This window comes from Vicugna pacos, chromosome 3, assembly GCF_048564905.1.
Source record: "Vicugna pacos chromosome 3, VicPac4, whole genome shotgun sequence".
In the NCBI taxonomy this organism is placed as follows: domain Eukaryota; kingdom Metazoa; phylum Chordata; class Mammalia; order Artiodactyla; family Camelidae; genus Vicugna; species Vicugna pacos.
The window spans coordinates 110608032-110634563 of NC_132989.1; the positions used below are offsets into that span (position 1 = coordinate 110608032).

The 26532-nt window shown below is 43.9% G+C and overlaps 1 protein-coding gene and 1 non-coding gene across 3 annotated transcripts in view; one reads left to right on the top strand and one right to left on the bottom strand.

Annotated features, from left to right (window-relative positions):
* TRIO (trio Rho guanine nucleotide exchange factor) overlaps positions 1-26532 on the bottom strand; it is a 330020-nt gene that overhangs the window by 242481 nt on the left and 61007 nt on the right. The window lies entirely within an intron of this gene.
* On the top strand, positions 7379-7451 carry TRNAT-AGU (transfer RNA threonine (anticodon AGU)). The gene has a single exon. It is a non-coding gene; the product is annotated as a tRNA-Thr (tRNA).

Below are 26532 nucleotides of genomic sequence, written 5' to 3' on the forward strand. Positions count from 1 at the left end.
TTGCAATGTCCCTACCAGAGCGGGGCCCATTCCTGATGGACCCACCAGAATGCACCAGGAACTGCTACTTCCGAAGCTGATGACAAGGAGCGGAGCACGGAGTTCCTGGCCACTGACCACGGTTCTGTTTCTTGCCACATGGGCTTCAGTGAGGGGCGAATGCGGTTGGTCCCACTGGCCCATCAGAGCTTCAAATCTCTATTAATGATCACTGTTTATTTTCTCTAATATTCTTAATACAATAGTTCAATGATATTACAGGTTAGGTTGTTTTATAGGGGCTGGCCTGAGAGCCAAGCCACCAGTATCAATGCTGTAGGAAAACTCATTCTAGAAAGTAAATAACCAATTCAGTAAAGTTGGCCATAAGTTGCTTGTAAGTATTCTACATGTACTGTGAAAATGCTACATCTCTGAGAGCCTTAGAAGAAGGACGCAGACACAGCTGAACCACAGACCTGAAATCCTATGCACTTTTATACCGAACGCTTAAATTAAAAATCACCACCTCAGAATGCATTCCTGAAGCTGGCAACTTCAAATGCAAAATAACCGTCTTTTTTGAAAAATAGGTTATATTTTTTAGTGTATTAGGATCTACCTACATGAAAGAAACATCAAGTCCTGGGTTAAAGTGCTCTATTCAAGACCTCAAAACTTTTTCCATTATGTTTTATTTTCCTTATTTTAACTAATGGGCCCAAAGCATGAAATGGTAAATGAGCTCCCCTCCATCGGGCAGTGACCGAGCAGTGCAGCCAGCCAGGCCCCGGGCAGGATCTGAGTCACTTCCCCTCACCAGGAGCCCTCCGCCGCCCGGCCCCGCTGCACACGGTGGCGGTGGTGGTGCCGGCGCACTAGCAGGTGGAAAGCTCAAACAAGGCCTTTGCTATTTTTTTTTATCCTTTATTTGATGAATGAGGAGGCTTTAGGCTGCTGGCATGCCTATACCAAAAACTAATCATACAAAACAAAAACTAATGAAAAATGTACACAATTAAGGAAAAAAAAACCCTGCCATGCACACAAAAGTCCATATGGCCTTTTAATGCACCTAATTATTTTCACGGCATATGTTTTCCTTACAAATGTATGAGAAAAACAATGCTGGGGAGGAAAAACTAGCTTGGCTTATAGCCTCCTGCTGAATAATTTTTTTCAAACCTAGATACTCTGTTCATTCTAAGACACTGTTTTGTCATTATCATCTCTATGTGAAGTGCAATATCTTCCAAAAAATCATTTTCTAAATCAAAAGGCCCTCATAATAAAAGTGGCACAGGTATGTGAAAACTTTTTAAAATCAAGGACTACGAACAAAGAAAAACCAATCAAGAACTCTGGAGGCTAAGAGTAACTTAAGGAGGGTGTGGGGAAAGTTTACTAGCATTAAGGAATAGGGCCTTGAATCAAAATCAAACTTAAAAAAAATTCTTTCTAAGGTATGGACTAAAGGTGGAGGAAAGAAGGTAAATGTGGATGAAGAGGAAAGGGAGGGTGATGTCAGAGGCGGGGACAGATGTGCAAACACCCAAAACACTACCGAAAAAGAGAGAAGCCAGAAAGGAGCCGTGAGGGAGGGGTGAGAAGGCCCGGAAGTCTCCGCTGCACACCTGCGAGCTGGCTCTGGCACTGGGGGAGGGAAGACAGTGTCCATCCCGCACCTGGGGACTCTCATCGCTGTGCGCGTCTGTCCTGAAAGTCTCCTCAGCTGGAACTTACTGACCAGGTGTGTGATTCATGGTCCCCCGACAATTCACCTTTCCAAGTAGAGAGGGAGTCCACAGAGGTGGGGACTGTATCTCCTGTTTCTAGTTAATTCTCCAACAATGTGGGAAATTAAGGGTTGGCTGCCTGAACAATCAAAGAGGGGATTAAAAGGCCCCACGTTACTATGCATTCCTCCTAATATTCTCTTGTTAGAGAGTGTGGAGATAGAAGCAGACGGTCCTCCATGACTGGCAGACAACACTTTATTTTCTTCCTGTGAGGATTCCCCAAAGAAAAAACCGTATCAATGGTCATCATATTTTTTAATCATAAAAATTGACGAGACTTCAGATTTCCATAGGATCGGTCTTCTATGTGTTCTTTGCTAAGGACACATTCTATGTAAGAGACACGCGTTGAGAAAAGATAATGATTCAGCGTATCTCTGCTGCATACGTAGATACGTATATTCATACTGTACGGTCATAGTAATGTAGCAGAGGAAAGAACTGTCCGTCAGCCAGCTGAAAACATCAAGCAGAACAGCTGCACGTGGGCAAGGACACAGAAGTAAGACCATACCACTTGGATTCCAAGCCCGGCTCTGCCACACAAGGGCTGTGTGGCCTTGAGTAAGTCACCTAACCTCTCTGAACCTCAGTTTCCACATCTGTGAAACAGTATGTCCAGCCTGTGGCACAGCACCGGGGGTTAGAGTTAATGCAAGTCAAGAATGCAGACCAATGCCTGGCATTTGCTAAGTACCGTAAGTGACTGAGGTTAGTGGCTGTCATTATTATTACATTAAGAATGCTGTCAGAGTAATATAATTTATTTCAATTTTAGTAAAAATCATAGCACTCAAATTTATTGCACTGTTACAAAAAGATTCCAAGCTTTCATGGAATATAATTTGTCCTTCATGTGGCATCAAGAGACTCCACTACTAATACAACCAGCACATCCTACCTAACGTGTTAAAGCAGAAGCAAAGACAATTACAGTGTGTCTGAGCCCAGAGAAGAAACAAGAACCTAAAATGATCAAATTCATGTTTTAGTTGTTACTGCTTTGTCTTCTTCAAATTGTGCTATTTAAAGTGATGAAATACAAATGCAAATAATGCTAAAAAAAATCAGTTTTAGAATCTGAAAGTTCTCTAAGTCCAACATTATAAAAATCAGTCTATACAGAACTCAAGTTTCAAATAAATAAAAGGTTCTAAAAACTTTTTTAAAACACACAGTCTCAAGTCGGGAGTAACAGCTGACTCTCTCCACTCCCTCCAGCCTGCTCCCACGGCACCTGCTAAAGGCCATCCTAAAACAGTGCTGGTTTTACTACGGACAGATTTTATGATCATACCAAAGATTAGTAAAAGATCACAAAATCTTCTGCCTACTCCATAATTTCTATTTGGTTTCCCTAAATCAGTATCATTCAATTCTCTATTATAAGGAAATTTATGATGCTCAAGAGATAATTACACATTAACTGTGAATTCAAATATAGATGAGACAGGCCCAAAACAAAGCCTGTTGTAAGTTAATATGAAAGAAAGGTCTCTGGAAAAGACTCCTCTTTGAATAAGGCCCTCAAACTGCTTTAGTGGTCTTCACCAAAAATAAGCTCAGTAGGGAAAGAAAAAAAAAAAAGCCTCAATTTAACACTGATAAATAACAAAAAAAGAGAATTAAAATAACATTTTTGCTCCTTTCAATGTACTGAAATGCATCACTATTTCTCTAAAAAACTATCACCAGTACTTAACCAGTCACACTCTAGGAACCCAAAAACAACTCTTACAAACTTCTGTTTCACAGTTCATGAGAAAATAATGTAAACTTCAAACTTGTATCCTATTGTATCTAAAATGGGTTTTGCCAACAGCTTTAATGAAGAAATGCCATCTAGGCTGTACTAAGAGGGGGAAAAAATGAAAGAAAGAAAGAAAGTGGGGAGAAAAATCCAAGTTTAATATCCTCTCAAATTCAAACCAATTACTAGACTTACAGAATTTTATCAGATGTTGGTAACTGGGGTCTTGTTTTCTACAACATAGAACTTGATGCCTTTGTTGAAACACAGGTAGTCTCTCCCCTCCCCATGCCCTTCCCCCTTGTCTAAAAGTCTGCGGAGGAACCACCCCCTCTCCTACCCACCCCTCCCCAAAGAACGCAGGCAGCCAGCCTCTGAGTGTGTGGAAGGGGACAAGGCGCACACACCCACTGCTTACAGCTGAAAGGGTTTTTGGAGAATGTCTGGCTGCTTAACAGATGCTTGGCTTGGATTTCCTCCCAAATATGTTTTTAATGCTGATAATGCTTAAATGCAACTGTTCACAGCAAGGGAAGAGTGAGGGGAATGAAAATCTGCTGTTACGTAAAAAAAGGGGAGGGGGACAGTCTCAGGATGACAGCTTAGCTAAAATTTTACAATGATTTTCACATACATAAATACATCAGTTCCCAATCTTCCAGCCACCAAGAACCCTTCTGTCTTCGTTTATCCCCACTGTGAAGCTCCTGATTTGAAACTATCTCCCTACTGAACTGCATTTAGTAGATAAAAGCTAACCCCGTTTTCAGAAATCACTTCTTTGCTAGAATAAACCAACATAACCACGTCACATTCATAAAAGCAAATAAACTTCATGCTGGATTTAGTTTCTAAAGCCTTATTCCAGAAACCTGTATGATTCCTATTAACTTTATTATTACTATCTGAAAACTGATTACTCACAGATTAAGGACAAAATTCTGAAAAACAGCAAAATTTATGTTTCAAAGGAAGGAAAGCCTGGCAAAAAGTTTAGGAAGGAACAGCTAGAGAGACAGGAAAACCTAGGGGACATTCTAGACGGACAGTTGGGGTAGTCTCGAAAAATTTATAAACTGTGTGAATTTACTTCAAAATCGGGAAACTATTCCTTCTGCTCTTATCACTGTCTCCGCCTCGCCATCCTTCTATTAAGTCTGGACTCAAAACTTCATGAAGCCTTTCCTAGGGAGGAGAGGGGGCAATGCAGACAGAGAGATGCTCTCTCTTTAGACCCCGTACAGTTCTCCATCCATCCTCTGATGTTTGTTGAACTGAAATTCCTACTTCCATTGTGAATTTCACAGTTATATATGTTTCTGTATCTTCCTCTCCACGGAGCATGAGGCAGACAATGGTGGAAAGAATGTGGGATTTTTGAGTTGGCTCAACCCAATCGGAACTCTGTTCCGCAGCTGGGTGGCCTTGGGCCTCAGAGTCCCCATCTGTGAAATGGGTGGCACCTGACGGGGTCAGGGAGGGTTAAATAGGGAGATCAATTCCCAGTCAAGCGCCTGGTGAAGACAAGTCAGGGGCCGCGGAGGGGAGTGGGGGATGAATGCTATTTCTTCACGTTGCTATGCTGATGAATTTCTTTTCAACTAAGAGACCAAGGCTCCAGACTTTGAGACGCATGAAAGCTGCCACTGCAGACTGAATCACTGCACCTAATTCTTATCCTGTACATTTCAACCAAGTATAGGAGGAGGAATACCAGCTTTATTTGGAAGCTCACACAAGCACTGAGAAAGACTGGGGGGCAGGGGGAGTGGGGGATAGGAGGTCTGTACAGCTAATCAGAAAAGAAAATTACAAAATAATTCTTACCTTCCATCAAAAACATATAAGCATAATTTGTTAGAATGCCATTTATATATTCTGGAGTTATTTTGGCAGTTTAATATTTGAATTTTCAGTATTTTTTTTACTGTATTGACTACACAAAACACCCTAGGCATTCTGCTCCACATCTCAAGTCTATGGCCAACAATTTCAGATTATGTGTACCCTCCTCTTCTGTCCTATACGAAAATAAGATGAACAACAAAAACAACATTATCATTACATTTGGCATCGCCACTCACTGAACGGATACCATCAGCTGGCATTTCTCCTTATCCTAAGAAGTGCCTGTTTTTCTACCTATTTTCCATGAGAAAACAGAGGTCTGCAAGGGGTTAATTAACTCAAGGTTAAACCAGAGACTTGAAACCAGGGACTTCTCAGCTCCAGGCAACACCATTCAAGACCAGGCAGAAAGCACTACAGTTGTGTTCCCAGGCTCTTCACAAAGCTGCATTGCAAGACTTTAGCTTAAGGATCACTTACTGAATTATTTATGTGAATGGAAAAAAGAGCATAAAAAGTTACATTTTAAAAAGGATGTACACTGAATTCTCTTTTTATTACAGTCCTGGATTATATGCACATGGAGATTTTCAACCAGAGCAAGAGACAGTGCGCCCATCAAGCCCCTGCCTCCTTGGCCGCCCCTGCACAGGCTGCACGTGAGTCCATGTGAGGTGACAGAGCGCTGACCCTGGGAACCAGAGTCACAGCATGCAGAGTTTACTCATTACTGCACCACAAGATAGGGAAAGACCCTGTCACTGATGCTCTTTAAGTGTTTTAAAGTAATGAACCAATTAATTGAAAGGGTTAAAATCGGCTTCAAAGAAAACATTGAAATACTTTTCTTCACCACACTTAATTACCTTCTTACTCACAGAAAGCCCTTCCCAGCATGCAGGTAGTCCGTTCACCTCCCACACCTGCTGCAGCCCCTTGGAAAACAAAATCGCTGAGCATTCTTCTAATTTAATTCCTCTTAAAATCTGTGATATGCCCAGTATTTCAAGAAATCTGACCCAAACTCCACTTTCTCACATGTAAATTCCACTCTACAGCTCTGAGTTTGTCTGAAAACTATAATCACTTTAAGTCACAGAAAATAAAAAGGAGAACATACATAGGCTTTTCCTGCATGTTTAATTGATAATAGGCAGGCAGGACAGGGGCAGTGGCTAGAATAAAGTAAAATAAAATAACTACCCAAAGTAATGCTTTTAAGGTAATTTTGCCCAACCAGTAATAATAGCATTGATGCTGAGAAAGAAGAGAAATAGTTGAGTCGTGAATTCTACTTCAAATTGTAGCAAATTCTAAATTAAAACCAGACCGGCAGGTCTGGTCTCAGCTTGTAGCCCACCTCCCTTTTCAAGTCCTGACCAATACTATCGGCCAGCTCATTATCTATCAATGCCCTCTGTCCACCGGGATGGAGACGAAGCCGCTAAGCTGGGGCCACTCAGGCATTTTAAGCACCAAGCTGGTCAGTGAGCTCGGTGACTGCTCAGATCTCATCTTCCACTGTCATGTTCACTGCCATCTGTGTCCAGGCTACAACTGTTGACTTCCACCCAACAACTGCTGGAAACAGCAGGTGTGCGCACCACGTGTGCACACACAACTCCAGCGTGCCTGGTCAGGCTGTCTGCACAAATTCTCTGCTGTTCAACGCATCATGCAAGCCATGTCCTCCCAGCCTCACCTCACACCACACCTACAGCAGCACTATGTACCGCTATACCCTCCCTGCCCTTCTTAGTCATGCATCAGCCACCACACGGGGACCAAAGGGAAAGAACACTGGGATGCTATCAGAGGAAAAACTGTAATGCCGAGCAGGCAGGCAGGGGTCTCAGCGGCTTATACAGGTGCACCACGTTACTGCACTGCAATCAGAGGAAGGCTGGAAACATCCCTCTGTATACATTTCTCAAGTTATGAAACAAGCTGTTTCACAGGCAAATCCACAGAGAAAGTAGTGCAGCAGCTGCCTAGGACTGCAGGGGGTATAGCTCAAATGGTAGAGTGCATGCTTAGTATGCATGAGGTCCTGGGTTCGATCCCCAGTACCTCTGCCAAAAAAAAAAAAAAAAAAAAAAAGACTGGAAGGGGTGGGAAGACTGAAGGGTTGAAGGTTAGGGGTGTGGGGTTTCTTTCTGACAATGAAGGTGTTCTAAAGTTGACCAACTGTAATGATGGTCATGCAATTTGAATACACTAAAAAGTCACTGAATCCAATCCACTTTAAATAGGTGATTTTTATGCTATGTCAGTTATATCCTAATAAAGTTGGCCAAAACTAAAGAAAGAAAGAGAAAGAGATTGAGAGAGAAAGAGATTGAGAGAGAGAGAGAGAGAGAGAGAAAGAGAAAGAAAGAAAGAAAGAAAGAAAGAAAGAAAGAAAGAAAGAGAAAGAAAGAGAAAAGGAAAGAAAGGAAGAAAAGAAAGGAAGAAAAGGAAAAAAAGACTGGAAATGTTACAAAGACATTGTTCAAAAAATACTATTCTGTAACTGATTATTAAGAACACATTTGGAATGGAGGAGAGATTACTTTGAATAGATATGGTATGACTATTTCTGCTCTCCTAAAGGCACACAAAGTTTGGGTATATACAGTAGCAACTAAAATAGTAGTATTCACTACCTTGGCCAAATATTCCTCTGGAGAAGTAAGTGCGTATATTCAAGCTAACTATTCCTGAACCCAACAGTTCTTTTTGATGCACTGAACAGAAAGGTGGCTACTTAACGTCTTCATTACCTTGGCTTTGGCAAATGATTTACTGTAAGACGAAGGCCTGAAGAATAAACACATACACTTTATAATTAAGATAAACTTCTTTTTCATAAAATGTTTTCTGTCATTGTATAAAAGATGAAAACATTTTAAGACTCTGAACACATTTAAAGAAAGTACCTTTAATCACCATTACATTTTTATTTTCCGGGGACCTTTCAGGCTCTGGAAAAAACCTTTATTAAAACTGCCTCCAAAAATATGAAAATGTATGTGTGTATATGCATGACTGGGACATTGTGCCGAACACCAGAAATTGATACATTGTAACTGACTGCACTTCAATTTTTTTAAAAAATGTTAAAATAAATAATATTTTTTAAAAACTGCCTCATCAAAGGCCAAAACATCATAATTTCATATTTAGACGTATGCTCAGAGAAATCAACAGCTGAATAAAATTAGCTTGGTTCCTACCATAAATAAATTATTTGTTAAACAGGTTATCTACCTAACAGAACTGGATCAGTCCACTGAATTGACAGTTGCAAGTTTTAAGTTTTCTCAAAAATGTTTACTTTCAGCAGTGAAACCATCAAAACGCTTACATTCCCTACCCAAAAGCTTTTGACAACTTTCCATGAACTCATTCCACAAATACATGCTCAGATTAGAATGGATATACATCATTGTTAAAATTTCATTCATGGTTTTCACATTTTGGCTTTGGAAAAATATATATATATGTATATTTCCTTTTTCTAGAAGATTTCCAGTTTGCTTAAATGAAACTACCTTTGGACCTGGCAGAATGATCACTGGCCAACATTCCATCCTTAAATCACTAAAACAATTACATTTTATATAGGCTTTTACAGTTTTCAAAGCGTTTATTACCAAACCTAATGACTAAACCCTGCCTGTAAGATAAATACATTTATGGTCTACACTTTAGAAACCAGGGACTCGAGGGTCAAAGATGAGATATCACCACTTACTGGAGACAGTGCAGCCAAGTCAAATCCAGGTCTTCCTGCTGCATTTTTTTTTAAAATAAGATTGGGTCTGTTTTATTTATAGAATCTGTTAGTTGGTGTGAATGAATTAGACTGTATTATGAGATGCTTAAAACAAATTATCTGAAAAGAAATGTTTTACAAGTAGCAAAATATACTTCCTAGGTTTTCCTTATATTCTGAATATGCTACGTGAGAATGGATAATATTTTGTCTTGGTTTTGCTTTGTTTTTCAGAGATACCATTTTCCCCTTAAGTTTCCTAAAAAAAAGTTCTTAAAGCCTTATTAATATTTCATTTAGATCAAAATTTCCACATTATTGGAATATAATTTAGGGCAAAAGTACATTTTCTTTTATAGTTTTTATAAACTATCATTTTAACAGAAAAATTATGCATTTTAACCTAAAACAAACTAGTATTTTCTCATCAATATTCTGCATTATAGATATTCCTTAAAAATAATTTAGCTTTACACATGAGATCATTTTTTGTAATAGCCATTTCAGTTTTTTTTTACATATAAAGCACTTTTAAATGCCCCACACCTCTGTTAAATGACCTGCTGTGACAACTTACACATTCCTCTTCGCAGACTGCCATATCTGCTTCCATCAAATAGGCTAAATACACTTTGCACTGCAATCTGCAAGCATTACAATGCTTCCCCTTATTTGCAGATACAGTGTTATAGTTAGAACAGGAATAATTTTCACTATTTATTTCACTCCCTACACTACTCCAAATGTGATTTTTCAACATTGATTCTCTAACTACCAATCTCAGTGTATTTCCCCCATCTCAGTGTGGCGTAAACATTGCCCCTAAAAGATACTGAGATTACAGACTGGTTCGGGGGAGCTGTCCACCCCTGACGAGCATCACCGGCAGTCTCACAACGTGGGGTTAAACACATCAAGGCAGCTGCCGCCCCGCCCACAGCTCAGCCAGAGAAGAGGCACTTCCTCCATCCACTGGCCTGGCCAACAGCTTCTAAGGTCGCAACCGCCAGGTGCCCCTAGCCACTGCCTAGCTCGTCCAAATGTTAACACTGAATTGTACATTTTTTATCCTGTCATTTATTCTACCTCTGAAACAACCAGTATTTCTCCATGGACTTAGTCCACGGCTTGGTGCCGTCCTCTGTACAGGAACCTCATCACCATTTTCAATGACAATGACAAAGAGTAAATCTTTCAGGTGTATCTGATAGAGGAGGGAAAAAATTAATCAAGTTCTTATAAAGAGATAGAATAAATTACACCTGATTTCTACTACACTCAAAGATAAGAGAAGGAAGGAAAAGTATTTACTGAAGGATAGGGGGAAGGCAGTTATCTGCTTCCTCAAGAACTTAATAACCTGTCATTTCAGGATGGTGAAGTCTTACACCTTGAACAGAATCAGACCTCAGCCCCAGCCAAGTCCCAGTCTTTCTGATAAATCTTATCTCCCCTACCCGGTCCATATGCGAATCCCTCCCTGCGCGAGCCCTGCACTTACCACCCTAGACCAGGCTCTGATCTGTCCCATCCAATCCCACTAGACCCTAGAACCAGCTTAGTTACTTCCTCTTCCTGCAAAGCCTGCCCCCGCTCCCCAGCAGCCCAGCTGCCAGTACAGTAGGTCCTCGCATCAGCTGATTTTGTGACACAGAAAAATATATTAGAAACACCATGTTTTCAAATTTTCTTCATCCTTTTTAAAGTATCAATTTTGTGAATTTTTGCAGTATACAGCACATATTAAGTAAACAAAAATGCGTATGTTGAAAACATATCCTTTTTTTAATGATTTAGTGTGCAATGTTTTAAATTCTGTTGCCCATGACGTGAAGGCTGCGCACACCTCTCTCTCTCACTTTCTGCTCTGTGTGTGTTGCATGGAACATGGTGGACGGAAGTATGAACATCCCTTCACTCATTTAAAAACCATCTCCTGTACACCCACCATGTGCCACGTGCTAGGCAAGGATGACACACAGTTCCTGCCCTCACTGAGCTAAGAGTCCAGGAGAGTAGGCACCCATCACCCAACTAATACCATAAATGCAACAAGTAGAAAGCTGGGGATTACAGGAAGTCAAGGGGACATCCTGCAGGCTGGGGAGTGGGGTGGGGGAAGAAGCTGATGTGGAGGTTAGGAAATGCCTATCTGTTCACATCTAAGTTGAAACTTAAATGGTGGTTAGAACTTAACCAAGGGGTTGGGGTGCAGGGAGGGCATGTTCATTGCAGCCAGAGGAAGGGAGGCCAGGCCAGTGGGTATGTCTGCCTCGTCCAAGAACCTAAGACAAGCCCAGTACAACAGGAATGTGCAATCAAGAAGGGTAATGCCAAAAACACAGACTTGGCCCCTAGCAGCCTGTGACCTTCACAAGCACTTGGCATCTCTCATCTTTGATGTCAGCACTATAACACAAGGCCCACCCTGGCAGGATCATAGTGAGGATTAGATAACTTTTGTAGCTCTTATCTCGGGGGCTGGGGGCTGCTGCCGCCACTGCTGTTAGAATGAAGTCCTTATGTTTTCAACTAAACCTTTATGCCAGAAGGCCTGAATCTTTGTATGATCTTGCACATGTAAGTTCTTAAAAATATTTGCTTCCTCCATCCCCAAAATGATCTATGGTAATATGGGTAAATAGAGAATTAAATTCAGTCATGGGTTTAAGCCAAAAAAGACTCTTCAAAGGAATACAAGTCCTCAGGATGAGAAAGGACCCCTATTGTCAGTCTGCAATAAAACATACCACTTTCTCTAACTCTGCCATAACTTGTAAAAGCTTTAAATTACTATGTTGCAGACATTTCGTACTTACATACTTCATGTTCTACTTGTATTATCAAATTAAACTCATAATGGTAGAGAGTGGAGCTGGTGACTGGCTCCATACCTCTGTGGCAGAGAGGCTCCCGGAAAGAGGTCTGCTCAGGAGAGTGCGACCAGCCCAGGAAAGGATGTCAGCAGCTGACTTTCAACTTAACCCCAAGGAAAGGTTTTCTCCCCTTCACTGACAGCCTGGAGGGTCCAAGAAAAAAACACGTCCACCTTCTGGCTTGAGACGATTAAGTAGTGATTATGACTCATTACTGCTCAACTGTGAAACCCATAAAAATCAACCAAATAGCCAAAGTTGGTTCACCAAATATAACCTTAACTTGTTTCAGACACAACAGCAGTAACCACTCTCCCTTCCAACACACACTTTCACACTCAGACTCACAGAGCACCAAAGGGTCTGGCCCGCAGAGGGAAGTGGATGGGGGAGGGCCCCCGCTGAAAAATGGACCTGTTCGTCAGTACTCAGCATCACAGGGTCACATCGCAGAGTGAGAAGTTGCTGAAGCGAAGTACCTTTCTAAACCTTTACATGGTTAAAATACCAAACGATAGGGAACATGGGAGACAGGGCTTTGTTTCTGCCTCCTCTGTAACATCTAGCACTAAACGCAGGGAGCAGGCGTTGGCAAGTAACTCACAAGCTCTATCTTTCAAGTTCAGTCCTCCAGCAACCTCCTGTGACGGGCAAGGGAGCACCCCGGAGCATCATAACAGGAAGGAGCCTGCGCTCCGCCGCTTTCTCTCCAGCCCCAAATCTAAAATCAATAGGGAAGCGAGTGATATTGGGAAAAGTGCGTTGCAAATGTCGGTGCTTTGATTACTATCCGTAATAAAGTGTTTCCAACATACCTTGCAAATGGTAAGACTAGCTGGTACGTTAGAACATCAAGACAAGGAAGTTTACCCTAGAGAATGACAGAAAAGAGAAAGGACCAGGCAGAACAGGGCAAAACTGGGGGCGGAAAGGAAAGGCAGAGAAGGAGCACATGAGAAGGGGGAGAAGAGGCTCAAGGAAGCTCAGGCAGAGGGTTAACTGCTCCCTCCGCAGCCCACCTGCACCTGAGCACAGCACAGCACCCATTACTGACACCCACCCCTGTGACGAACATGCTCCCCGATCCTCACCTCCACATTCCTTCATTCATCTACATTTGGGAATCTGTGCGGGCGTTTGTAGCTGTCACAAGGATGGGGGGGGCGGGGCAGGAGGAGACACTACTAGCACTTAGAGGATGAAAGCCAGGAATGCTGGACACCACTGCATCGGACAGCCCCTGCCAACATGCACACACACACACCTGCACACACACACCTGTCACTAAGCATCTTGCTTGACTTTCCAGTGTCTTGCCAGATACTCAAGGAAGTGAAAATCCTGGGTTTACAACCTAACTCTATTTCATGCAGAAACAATTTTGGGGCCACGTTTCTATACACTATATTTTTCTGGAGAACAACCTGTAAATGGGGGAAATCTCTATTTTGGTTTGGAAATGTACCAAGAGCTGCTCACCTGAGAAATTATGTCACCAGCAGCAACATGACTCAAGGTCTCGGAGTCACCAGCACAACACATGAGGAACAAGTGGCCTCCGTGGACCTTTTGCTCATGGAGATTCTATACATGGGTGCAAACAGGTGGAAACATAGTCACATATTCTAGAGCAGGGCTTACCACAATGTCATCTGAAGACCAGTGGCAAGTCCACAAGTTCATTAGCACCTTCCTGCATTTAAATAGAGTTTGTGCAGACTGTTTTTCCACAGCAAGACTCAATGAAGGAAGCTGCCAGAGGATTTACAGACACACGCTGTCCCCTCGGACCAGCATTTCCATTACCACTGTTCTAGTGTATAGTTATTATCTGGGCATCCACATACTTAAATGAATGTTTACAAGTTGCATTTATTTCATTTCTTTTTTGTTACTTAAAGCATTGTTTTGATTTTTAAATTACGCATTAATTACATTTCAGAATCGTACAGGAAGCATTTCACAGTATGTTATATAAACAGGGAAGGTGGGTCTGCAGGAGTCAGGAACCATGCACTGCTGTAAAGAAAGAGTCACCGAGATCCAGCCTTGAACACTGTCTTCCTAAAGGTACAGGGAAACCCATTAAAGTGGGGCATGATTACCTGGACTGGTCCAGGGCGGTGAAAATTACATCACGGCACATCTAAAGGAAACTCCTGGGACAGGTGCTAGAAGCTGCCCGCTCCACCTCTTCTCCCAAGTCTTAAGACAACATTGTAGGAAGGGACCAGCAAACAGGGACCCAGGGGACAAGTCCGTTCTCCCCAAATACTGATTCTCAGCTGCAACTGTGGTCTGAGTCGCAGGGACAGAGACCAATGCGTCCACAAAGCCTAGAATACTCACTATCTGGCACTCACAAAAACAGTACCCACTCTTGTTCTAGATCAAACATACACTTCTATGTTTTATTTTTATCTTAAGTCTATTTTAAATATATAAAGTCTATGTATCATAATTGATATTATAAATTTAGACATCATAGGCGACGTCTCAGGTAAGCAGGATGGTTTGAACTTCCTTATTAAATACATCTTAACTTTAGTCCCTTTGATTTCATAAGTATACATGTAAAATTTCCTGTCCAGACTTTGGTTTGTCACAGCCTACAATTAGAATGGCTTGACCCCACCAATTATAATTTGATATATCCAAACAACACTCACGGGAGAGAAAACGGTTCTAACAAGTAAATTCCTCCAAAGTCAAAACAGTTCTGTAAGTACAAGCGGTGATAAGGCAGGTATCAATTTCATTCTAAAGAGCTTATTCAAACTGATGGGATTTGCGCCCATGTAAATTACCTGCAGTTAAATCCACATGCCACCTCCGCAAAGCTCACATGACTGCGAGAAACGAGACCGCGTACGGTGAGGTTTTTCCAGTCGTCTCCAGCCTCTGAGCCCAGGGATGTGAGGCTGTGCGCGGCTGCTGCTACACTACGTGTCCTCTCCCCAACATTCCCAGGCCATTTGTCGTCCGATCCCAGTACACAGGCTGCCAATCACAGGCTCACACATTCATGGCTCAGAAGATCATCTGTCCACTTCAAAAATAGATTCTGTGCACCAACGCAGTGTGGACCCTGGGAAGACTGAACGGGAAACAAAGTCTCTGACAATGGTCACAGCTGTCTAGGGGGGACCTGCCCCTGACAGATCCACACACAACACAGCAGAGTTAAAACTCTAGGTGCAGAAACTTACATTAAAACAGACACAATTTCCTCCCAAACCTAACCAAGTAATAATGAAAACCAACCTTTTTCTCCTCCTTCTTTTTTATTAGGGGTGGAGGTGAGGTGTGGGGTTTCCTCCATTCAGAAATGGGCCATCAGAAACCTAGACAGGGCCCAGCTCTCACTAGCCTCCCCTCACACAGACCCTCGCCCTCCCTCTGACCTCCAGGCGAGCTCAGATACCAACTCTTAGGGGCCTCTATCACGGAATATTTTGCTAGATATTAATATGAGTTGTATGCAATGAGTTTCAAATGTAACAAATGTAACATTAGCAAAACTGGATTCTAATTTTACTCTTAAGAGACTTTCCCATCACATCAAAAAACTAACTTTATTATTACACCATAACTTCTCACTTAAGGCTGAAGAACAAAGATAAAGGTTTTCCCTAAATTTAATATCTAAACTAAACAATTCAGGTGCGAGAATCATTATTATACAACTTAAGTCCTCCCGATCCGATTTCATCATATTCCGTACAAGGTGGAAACCACGCTCTAGCGTCTCTTACACACAGGTCTTCTCCTCCAACCAAGTCCCTCAGAGGGTGTTGTCTCTCACTGGCCATTTCCTACAGAGCTTAGAGGAACACAGTCCTGAGAACACTGAGACACAGGAACATCCTTCCTAATTGACTGCATTAAATACAAAAGCCGGAGCATGCCACTTAGAAGAAAAAATCTACACTCAAACCCACAAGCGAGAAGATGGGGCCGGCATCGAGGTTCCCGAGGGAACAACGACCCAGGCGAGGACTCCACGTCACAGGCACCAAGGACGCCCGTCCTTTCTCAGGTCAACAAGGTGTTGTTTCTAGACTTTCTCCTCGTGATTTATAGGAAACACTCCCCTTTTAACTTTCCAAGCGGCCATCGCAGAGTCAGTTCCCTCCCCTTTTAGACATCAATGCACTTCCTGAAGGTTTTCTGAGGGGAATGACCAGAAGGCCTGAAATTCCTCAAGGACTGAGGGGTGTGAACAAAACAAAGCTGGCCTGAACACGCAGTGCTTTAAATGACACAGTATTTCCTCCTTCTGCCTGTTTCCCCCGAAGCTGCCTCATGCCTCAACTCGTGGCATCACAGGAGCCTGTTTTAGGAAAGTTTCCCCGTTCTGAAGACACTTCCCCTGCACTACACCCTTGACTCCCACCTCAAGCACTGGGGATGTGAAGGCAAGGGAGGAGAGCTCCGGACCCTCCCCACCTCCCAGCCAGCCCTTCAGCTGTGCTCTCCCCGGGGGAGGTCTGGCAACACTGCCCCTGGTGTGCCCACTGGGAGAGTCGGCCTGTCCCAACAAGAGATGACCCAGACAACCAACAGAACAGGTCAGTTATTTCAAGGAAGACCTCACGTTTCATTCGCTGCAGGAACAATGCTAAATTTAATGTTCATGGTTATTAGAAATCCCACATGTTACAGACACAGCCTCTTATAAATACATAATTGGGAATAAAACAATACTGTGCAAAAGAAAACAACTTCTGTAGACCCTGGATATGCTCAGCCTCAAAAATAATGTTGCAATGCCTGGTTTACTCACTTCAGGCTTCGTAAGTAAAAGCTCATCCCCCAGCCAGTCAGCGTGTCCTCTCATGGCCAGGACGCTGCAGGCTGGCACCAGCCGAGCTTTCCACCTTCACAGGGCCTCCTTAAAACACAAGTGTACTAGCATGCTGGCTGGCACCTTCCAGGAGAAAGGACGGAAGGTTCCCTTCCCCTAGCCTGGTGACACTGGTCAGAGGACATCCTCACCGTCATCAAGGGACTTGACAGAGTTGAGGGACTGAACTTCCCCTGCAGGTGCAGCAAAGACCTGCCCACGGGCGGGGTCACGTGCCATGTGCAGGGCCGCCCGAGGCCCCGCCTCATCCCTCCCGTGGGCCTCTCATGTCTGCCAGGTGTTTGTCCCTGGCCTTACCCAGCTGCCTCACCCTCCCTCTGACCCCACCCCTCCCATTCAGTCACAGAGCTCTGACTCTGAGAAAGGGGGAAATCAAAGTTGACTATTTTCCCTCTCTGTCTTTTTATCTTTCTCTCCTTCCTTCCATTCATTAGTTCAGTCATTATTCATTGAGCACTGTGGTGGGCAGAACTCGAAGATGCCCCATGACCCCCACCCCCATTGTGTCCCTAGGACAATCCGCTTCCCTGGAGTGGAGGTAGGACCAGCGAATAAGACAGCGGATCACTCTTGTGATTAGGTTACAAAGGAACTGCTTTTGGTTGATCCAAAGGGAGATTAGCTTGGATGGGCCTGACCAATCGGGGGGCCTTTAGAAAAGGCACAGCGTCAGAGAGGATGAGAGTCCACTGACCCAGACACAGCAAACTGGTGCAGCGGGCCACGTGGCCCTGACTGAGAGTGGCCTCTAGGAGACGAGGAAGCCGGGGTTGTCAGTCCTACGACCACAGACTTGAATCCTGCCCACAGCCTGAATGCGCCTGGAAGAGGACCCCTGCTTCAGAGGAGACCTCAGCCCAGGGGGCCCTGGGCAGAGCACCTGGTTCTGCTGTGCCCAGACACCCACCCACAGAAGTGTGAGTAGTGACTGTGTTTTTTTGCAAGTGCTGTCTTTGCAGTAACTCAGTAAGAGGCAACAGAAACTGATGCAAGCACCTAACTCAGTCTTGGGTTCCAAGGGTCTGAATTCCATTTGCATTTTCCTCTTTTCTCAGAGAACTGTGCCACAGGTCCTCCCCCATCTGCCCCGCCCACCTCACCTCCATTCATAAAACAGCCAGTTAGTGTTTTTGTTCAGCGTGTTACAGCCAACAACTCCACAATGATTCTCTATAACTCAAGTAAAACTTAAGGAAACTCGAGGTTTTAGGTAACCTGTGAGGTCCTGTCCCACAGAACCACGTAATTTCCTTCAGGTTGTCAACAATCATGAGAACTGCTCAGGCTAGGAGTTCTACGTTACGTGTACAATGATACGGGACAAGCCCTTTCATTTTCAGAAGTGAGGAAGCTGAGGCACAAAGAATTTAAACACCCAAAGACGAACAGCCTTTAATTTTTCCGTATTTTATCTGAAATACATACGTATTTAACATAACGTTACCTGACTTAAATCTACATACGTGGTTTAACACTGTGGGAGTCTATGTCGTCTTTCTTTCACTTAAAAATGGGTGGTAATTCTTATTTCTCAGTTCTTTATTCTTCTTCCAAACCTATCATTCCTACTTCTAGGCCGATACCCATTTAGTGCCAAGCCTCCAGAAAACAACTCAAAAATAATCATTTTTGTCAGCTGAAATATATTGAGTCTTTCCACTCTTTTTCTATAAAACTCATTTTTTATTATTATTTGTTTTGTATTGCTGGCTAGCAACTTATAATTCATCCATGAGAGCAAGCAGCCAGCCATCCTTCCATCCTGATTCTCTATCCTTTAAAAATTGTATAAAGTCAAAATGCTTCAGATGATGCTAACATTATAGACTAAATTGTCCTCAGTGTAACTTTTAGCATACTCTCCACTTTATTCTGTCTTCCCCAAAAGACCACAGGTTAACTCAGCTATATTTCCAGTTACTCCAGGAGAAACCTAATGCTGTAAAGTAGCGTAACTGATCAGTCTGCTCCAATTTAAAAAATTATTTAAAAAGACAAACACTAAAATTTCTGCTTAAAACAAACAACTTATATATATATGGTTAACCTGAACAAGACATAGGGTTTTGACTTCACATACTTTCTGGGAATCAAAATGTAATAATAACAATAAATTTCTCCTTCCCAACAAACATCAAGAAATGGAAAACTGACAAACATATTAAGATTAAACATGTCAATTCTCAAAACAAAGACATGATTTACTCGAATATCAAAGAAACATGGCAGCAACGTCAGCCTGAGAGACACTGACCTCTAAATACTGCTCTTAGGCCAAATGTGGGTGCCTCTACCCAGGTACTGCTCTCCAGGACATCATGCAGCAGGAGCAGCAAACTTAACCCGCCGTGGATCCACGTCAAGGGTTGGGTGTATTAAGCACTGAATGCTCATAAAATAGTATTTTAAGAGGCTGTGTATCGCTATAATCCAATTTAGATTAAGACCAAAATTATATGGGAATTTGAGCATAAGAGGTCGCACATTTCCAAAAAAGGAGGAAGTGCATGTGTCCAAGACAGACAAGGAGAGAGAGTTTCAACCTTCAAATTAAAAATAGAGTATCTTTCTAGGGCCACAGAATGCACAGCTACCCAGCACCAGCCCAGCTTCCCGGAAACATGACCATTTCCTCCTGTTCTCACGAATCCCACTGGATATAACTTCCTGCCTACATGCTGTCAGCTCCGAGGAGCTGCCTAATTTTGAAAGAAAATCATTCTTCCTTTCTTTAAAGAGATTAACTTGAAGCTGTGCAGTCTCAGGGTCAGCCAGCCCAGTGGCTCCACCACCTACTTCCCGAGTCTCTGCCTGAAGGTGGGAGACTGAGGAAACGCTGTCATGCAACTGACACCCCTCTCCTGCTGGAAAGGAGCAGCGCTGGGGACGGGCAGCCCGAGACGTGTGCATCCAACAGCCTGAACGGAGCTGCAAGCACCCAGTACATGGATCTGTTGACAGCATTCTCCCAGGGAGGGGTGGGGGGATCAAAACATCTGCATACATTTTGTTAGCCATGCAGTATCTCGTTCAAGGAAAAGGAAGGAAATACTACTTTTTCAAAAGATAAAGTCACAGGATGTGAAGCTGGAAGCGCTCCCAGGGCTAGATGCTGCCATGTAACCCTCTTATTCTGCAGAGGAGAGCCATCGCCTTGATCCCAAAGCTGGAGGCAGAGCTAGGCTGCAAGTCTCCTGCGGGGAGCACAGCCAGGGCAAGACTGTCGAGCCAGCCACCATCCGCGCTCCACCTCCCTGATCTCTGGCTCTGCTCAGGAGGGCACGGGTCTAAAAGGCCGCCCCAGAGGCAGCACTAACAACACCTGCTTCCAAGACAAAACGCTTCATGCCCAGCCTCTCTACAACTGTTATTTTTAAACAATCCTATTTTTTTCCCAGGAGGGCAGTTCCCTCAATCAGGAATGTTCCTTTCCCATCTCGTGCCACCTGATTCCCACCCAGAAGGGAGGGCTAACCTACAAAGGAGACCAGGCCCTGCCTTTCGCATCCGTGAGACACCAAGAAGTGACCAAATCGAATCAATGTGGGCTGCAGGGTCCTCATTTGTAAACGGAGGGGAAGGGTCACCACACAGAACTGTTGCCAGGTTCAAACCATAACAGGTGAAGTGCTCCCACAGGCAGGTCCTGTTTCCCAAAGGTGCCCACAAGTCCCTGCCTGGGAATCATACAGGACACTTGTTAAAATGCAGTAAAATGCAGGACCCTCTGCCCACCTCATGGATTCTGAGACAGAAGGCCTGGAGTGGGGGCTGCGTTTCACTCGGTTCCCTGAGAAATCCAGTTGTATGCCTAAGAGTGAGACCCACGGCAAGGACAGGTTAATAGCTCTCTAGTATCTTGTATTTTTGATGTTCATCACAAAGCAGATGATTTACTGGCTGGGGCACAGGCTAGACTACAAACAATATAAAAGGACTTTGTGCTGAGAAGGAACACAAAGACATCATCTGTTTTACTGGCTTTCAAACTTTATTGACCTCAACCCACAGTAAGAAATCCAGTTTACAACACAACCAAATAAGAACACACGTTAAGTCATACGTACTGACTTCACGGCCTTACAAAATGGCCCGCGGTATGTGCAGTGAACTCTGACATTTTCTGCACCATTTCATTCTAACTTTTATTTGTTTTTAATGCCGGTAACAACCTACTGATTGAAAAACACTGATCTGTTTTATTTCCTCCAGAAACGGATCTTCAGTGTTGGTCTGGTTCTCACGTGGAGATCCTGGCCTAATGCAGGGTCCTGAGCCCTATCCCAAAGACTCCGGGCGGCACCTGGCAGGGCTCCAGGTGCTGCACTTTCCAGGCCCTCCACGTGGTGCGGATGCAGGTGGTCATCACCCTAAGACGAGGAGGCGTGGCCCACATCGCGGGCACTCTCGGAAGGACCTCAGAGCTCACAGGGGCAGCTCAGCGTCACACAGGAAGGCCCTCGAGGAGACCTGCCAAAATTGAGACTCTCCGAACCCGGAAGGTCTGCTAAGACCACAGCCCAGAACAGCCACAAGCTCTGACGGGAACAGCCACACACAAGGGGTCTGCGTCCCCAAGGTGGCCGGCCTGCAAGCCAGGGACCTAGCAGATCTCTCTTTAGTGCTGAAACGGGGATAAAGACCCCCGGCTGAGTTTTCTGAATAACAAAGCACCTTCTGCAGAGACCACACAGGGCTCTAGAAGGAGCATTCCTACCCCACAGTGGGGGGTGGGGGAGGTGCCTGGTCAGCTTCATGCAGAGCAACCCCCCACAAGAATTATAGGAAACAAAAAGAAAAACCTCTCCATCCTTCCCCATCCCACATACCCACACAAAGCACCTGGCCCTAAACGCAGTTTTCGCCTGTCACTGGCTCTGCTAAAATCCTAGCTGTACTTTCCCACTTGAAACATTCACCAATGTCATGTCACCACACTGGCCAGGACACATTTCTACCACCTCTGGGCCACCTGCCTCCCTCGTGGCCCAAGTCCCTTCGCCTCTGGCGGCACCGCAAACTGAGGCACTTCCTTTTAGACCTTGTCAACACTGAAGCGCCAAGCAACAGCCTCCCTGGTGAGGCAGCTACCCCACTGCAGTGACAGGCTTTCCAAGTCCCAAGGACTGCTGATCGCACAAGGATCCAACCCCAATTGCTCTGGTCCTCTTTCTAGGGATTTATTTAGCTTGAAAAGTTCATCAGCCTTTGCAATGACCATTTCCCACATTTCACCAGCAATCAGAGCTCTGTTCAATGCAGGAGGCCAGCATGGGATCCAGGCAACCAAGTCCTGGCTCTGCCACTGTGCAATCTTGATGTGCCTGCAACTCAATTTTGCAAGGGTTAGGCGTGCTGAGGGGGACGGGCAGGTCAGGTGACTCAGTCACCATTGCCCACTGCAGCGAGCATCCGAGGCAGAGCCCTGCCCAGAGCACTCTCCACAAGCATCTGTGCCCTCCCTTCCCCCTTCTGCCCCTTCAAAGGGGATTGAGATTTTATTTTTCCTTACAGACTGCAGTCTTAGCCCCTGTATCCACAGGGGACTGGTTCCAGGACCCTCTAAGGATGCTCAAGTCTCTTGGCCGGCCCTCCGTAACCATGGTTCCACGTCCAGGGAGTCAACCAAAGCAGATCACGTAGTACAGTATTTACTACTGAGAACAATCCATGTATAAGTGGACCCAGGCAGTTCAAATTGTTGTTTAACAGTCAACTGTACTCTCTTTTCTGCATTTGGACATCACTTTTGTGGTGCAGCTGACTCTCAGAGAGTCAGTTAGCCCAGATCCTTGGATGCTAATTGTTGGAAAGGTTAAGAATTTTTTCAACTTAAATGACTTGTCACAGCAGTGGAACAGTGTTTCTTTTGAGGCTTAATACTAGCCTTCCACGTGCATCATTATGGTTTCATAATCAAATAATGAAAATTACTTTAACAATCATGAGACACCTCCTCTGTCCCAGGCATCATCCTTTTCACTCAGACAACTCCACTGAATAATCCAACAACCTTCCAGGGTGGGTCAATTACCGTATGAGGTACAGAGAGGGCACGAGCTTGCTGGAGATCACAGCAGGAGCCTGGGAGCCCTGGCACCCTGAGCGTCCTGTACTCCTCTGTCCATTCTTCTGCTTTTTTAAAAAAATATATTTACATCTTTACTTATCTAACCTACTAAGGAGGAAAATGCCAAGTGCCCTTTATTAAAATGTTACGCTTATGTTCCACTTAACCTCTTACTGAAGGTGGTGACCAAGTGTGATGAAGTGAAAACACATTCCCGTAGATGAGTCTTCAGTAATTTTTCAAAAGTCATTTTAAAATCCAACCTGTTTGGAGAAGGTACACAAGAATCTTCCCCCCTCCCGAAGAGACATAAATTATAGTTATGTTAAAAATCAGCTGATTAAAAACACCTTTATTCCTTCAATTAAAAAAAGCAATCTTGTTTCTAAAAGATATTGAACGCTTTTAAACGTCTGATTTCAAACTCGTAAAATGTCATTTCATTTAACATTTTCCCAAACCTTAGACTGACGTTATTAGCATTAGTAATATTAAAAACAAGGTATTTACAGATCTCAATGAGAAACCAAACACCATCCTGCCCGTGTGTCCCGTGGAAAGGGCCCCACACCCCAACTGCTGCCAGGGCTGCCACGGGCGCCCACACTTCTGCAACATGACCCGTGTTGGAAACAGCTACTTGTGGTTTTACCTTTACCGTCTTCTCATTAAACTAGGTCAAGTGTGACCTTGTCATCTTTGAAAGAAGACAATTTTCCTGTAAGCAGAAATCTGATTTCAACTACTAGCGTGTGTCTGTGACAGAGCAAACTGCACAGGAGGTGGGCTGGCTGGAGAAAGAGCTGGAATCCTAATCCTACCTGGGAGGACTGGGTACCTGGGGCAGGGGGAGGGGAGGAAGAGACGCTGGCAACGAAGGCGATGGTGTGACAGGTGGATGCTTACACGCCTGCTCTCACCCCTCCTGCGGAGAGGGGGAGAGGGAGAGGTGACCAGAAGTGCTGTGGCCAATGGTAAAAAAGGAACCCAGAAAGAGATTCAGATGCAGAGACTCAGTTCCTTTGTGAGCTCCCCGGGAAACCACGACAGGACGGAGTCAGTACAACTGACAGACTGCACTGAGAGGCCGGCGTACAGTGATCACATACTGTACAGCAGCCAGCATTTGGGGTTCTGGTTTGTTTTTAAATCCTGGCTCTAGCTAATCTTAATAACAAACATCCAGTCGAAAATGGAAGGAATGGAGTGTGTAAGATACACATTTTAAAACGCACGTCCCTGGAGAGCCCAAGGCGCACCCCCAGCATCTCACGCTCACATCTGTCCCTCAGCCCGCACAGCCAGGCCACCGTGCCCACTCCGTGAAGTCAGGCATCCGCAAGACCTCTTCATCCCACAGGGGGTTTCTGGTGGCGTCAGAGGGTCCTGAGGTGGGGGCCGAGCAGGTCAGAGCCCAGCTCTAGGGCCAGGCTGCTGGATTCCAACGCCAGCTCCCCCTGCCCAGCTCAGGGCCTTGGGCTGCCATCTACACCACAAGGTTACTACAGAGACTTGACTAAGCAAGATAAATGGGCCAGTGACAAGAAAAGAGGGAAAACAAATGCGCTGATCTGGTTCAGGACACGATCAGGTAGTTTCCCCCAAATCACAGAATCACGTTCAAAGGTAAACATGCCATTTCATGCCACTGCTCCCATACTAGCCAAGGCCAAAGGGAATTACAGACAATGAACCATATGTCATGTGATACACAGGGTCTTTAAAATCCAAGAAGTACGGCTGACACCCACTGCACTGAAGTTTACCCCACGGCCCGCACTGGGAACAAGCCTCTTCGTCAACAAGACAACTCAGTGTTGGTAACGTGAGGAGAATTCAGGATCAGAGGTTATTTCAAAGGGACCATAATATCCCAACGACCATTCAGTTCTCTCTGAAGAGCTGAGGTCTGCGCCACGAACCCCAGCGTCCACAAACGGTGAAGTGAATACAAGAAAGAAGATAAAAATCATCTTGTTGTTTGAAACATCCCTTCTCAAATGATCACATAAATAAATGGGCAGGCAAGACTAACAACAATGACTGGACAAGTGTGACCCTACGGCCGGCACGAATGCAAATGCAGGGGCACCAGGCGCATGCCTCAGTTCTAGGAAAGGAAACAGTGTCTGAAGAGTTTCCACAGTTAAATCAGATCATGGGGCGGGTTCAGAGAACCCTGACAAGAGTGCAGAAGGAAAGGCGTTTCTACAGGCTTGCTGAATGAGACAGCGAAGGAGGAAAGTCCTGATCCCAGTCTGAACAGCCAGCCAAGCTCCTGCTCTGCGCCAAGCTCTGCACGAACACTCTCACTGAGCCCTCAGGACAACACGAGGAAGGAGACACCATTACCACTCCTAATGCACACAGGCGGTAAGTCAGAAGCCCAGGACTGAACAGATACGTAGTGAGGGGATGGGTTCAAAGCTGACTCCAGAACACAAGCTCTTAATCATTAAGGTGTAAGTAAGTAAAACGATCATCAAATCAATATAAATCAATGACCAGTTCTTAACACTAGCTTCTAGTCTCAAAAGCCAGTTGTCTATTTAGAAAGAACAAGGCTAGTGATTTGGATTCTCAATTTCTACACACTTTAGAGGAGCAGAATGTAACTCATGTCACTGGTGAAATCACAAAGATCCGTGCATACAAATGAGAGCATGCACTTTCTGAGATCGCTGGATCAGAGCTACAGACTTGAGGGGTCATTTTGTAGAGTCTTCATTTTATGGATGAAACATCAAGGTTCAGAGAAGGTGAATAAAGTTCTCTAAGTCACATGAAAAGAATACAGGTCTGAATAAAGTAAGCCAATGGGAAAAAGAAAATAAACTAGCACATTTTTAACACCAGCACATTCACTAGCATATTAATAGAGTGCCATACACTTCTAGATCACAATCAAAGTCGTCATTACCATCAATATGCATTCACAGTGTGCAAGCAGCAGACATTAACCACAAACCCATCGCAGAAGTTCCTAAAGGAAATGTGACAGTAAGAAATGTTACAATTCAGCACTCTCTTAATTGCATCACATAAAAAAGATGCATGCTTTTCAGGTAAGTATATTACAGTATTTATTTAACTTAAAATAGCTAAAAACAAGATTTGGGATCCCAAATAAAAGCCAGTAGGAAGACAAACTCCAAATCGCCTTTTTTAATGTAGAAGTGAGAAAGTCTAGGCTGTTCTACTTACGTAAATTCATTCCTCTGTTCTTACTATTGAACTAAGCATTCTAGCTTCTTTTAAAAATGTCATATGGTACAAACCAAATATATAAAAGATTAATTTTCATCAAAAATAAATTTCTCATTATTTTACTTTCTTCATCTAAGTTGTGTAAATCACTATATATATATAAAAACATTAATTTTTTTATGTAAAAGAAAAAAAAAACTCCACCATACTGCTGATTTGAAATCAATGAGTGAGATGAAATGATCTAACATAGCACGGGTTTCATTACCTAACGGGTATCCTTCACCTTGGCCAGAAACAAACAGAATATATCTTTGTCTATACACGTACATCAACTGATGTCACAGACAAACCAAGGAGGTCCTATATCATCAAACTG